The sequence below is a fragment of the Penaeus monodon genome, chromosome 22 (assembly GCF_015228065.2).
Source record: "Penaeus monodon isolate SGIC_2016 chromosome 22, NSTDA_Pmon_1, whole genome shotgun sequence".
In the NCBI taxonomy this organism is placed as follows: domain Eukaryota; kingdom Metazoa; phylum Arthropoda; class Malacostraca; order Decapoda; family Penaeidae; genus Penaeus; species Penaeus monodon.
Window position 1 is genome coordinate 25,701,939 of NC_051407.1, and position 1,337 is coordinate 25,703,275.

A 1,337-nucleotide genomic window follows, 5' to 3' on the forward strand; every position below is an offset into this window, starting at 1 on the left:
TAAGTCAATGATATGGCTTTTGCATTCATTATTTTAAAGGTATCTCATTGTATTTGTAAGAGGCTTTGCCTTGTAGTCTAGTTTTTGCATTCTTTCTTTTCAGATTTTTTGTTTTCTCTGTTGGTTAACTAATCTTCAGAATGACCAATGAAAGAAAGACAGATACTTCAAACATAACCAAACTGTATTTGTATGTGAGGCAAAATTAATCTCCTCTCTAAGAGAAAAATTGTCTCTGTAATTTTATGTGTTGAAGTAGTATCTGTGGATACAAACTAAGCTCAGACTTGTGCTGTGAATGTCATTCTATCAACCACACCAGTGTTTAAAGGGAGTAGGCTTAAGGATATTACCTGCCTATTTGTAAGGACTTCTCCTGTTGTCTTTTCTCTTTAGAATTTCTGGATGGCACAGAAAATTGTTCTGAGTGTGTTCTTAAGATCTCTGTTTATCACACAGACTTTCATTGCATATGTATTTTGCATGTAAAGAATAACTTCTAGATGGAGATGCTTTGTGTATTCAGTCCCACAGCTTCTCTGAAATGGGTATGGTAGGTGGGAATGCAAGGGGACAAATCTGTTTGCCACTGTTTATCTCAATATGATGTAGTCAAAAATCACTCTCTTTTGTAACAATTTTTCATGCAATTTGTGATCGAGTAAGGAGTATGCTTTACTAGGTGTCTATGCTAAAGATGCATTGATGATGGTGTTTTATAACATAAAAATACAAAAGTCAATGATGTTATTAATTGTTATGATATTAGTTCTGGTTATACTCCATGGTACATCTTGTAGAAATTCATGTTTACATGTACACACCTTGTTGTAGGCTTTAAATGTCTACTTTCATTTGATATATTTGTCAGTATTTTGACCATATTGTGAATAAATGACCATGAAGGAAATATTAAGCCTCTTGATGTAAGTTTCATATAGATTTCTTTGATTGGAAAACTATGGACTCCAGCTCTGTTTTGGGGGCATTATATAGGTAATTAATAGAATACCATTATCTAGTTATTTTTTTTATGGGAATTGATTTAAATAGTGATATATGCTTATTCTCTGTGGGGGAATTAACCAAAAAGATGGAAAAGTGAGATAAAATAATGTAATTTAAAAAGTCTGACTTACAAAAGACAAAAATTAGGTAATATCCAAGTGCAAAAAAATTGAAGGGAGAAAAAATCAATGCTGTCTTTGAATAACACAGTGAACACTTAAGAAGGAAAAGAAATACCAGTCTATTGCCATATTTGAAAATAATTTGGCAACCTTTCACATGAAGTGTATGCCAACAAATGCCAATTTATCTGTATAGGTGAGCCAGTA

The 1,337-nt window shown here is 32.4% G+C and overlaps 1 protein-coding gene across 1 annotated transcript in view; it reads left to right on the forward strand.

The window, feature by feature from the left end:
- The window catches only part of LOC119587377 (dedicator of cytokinesis protein 4-like), a 46,579-nt gene that overhangs the window by 25,350 nt on the left and 19,892 nt on the right, over positions 1 to 1,337 (forward strand). The window lies entirely within an intron of this gene.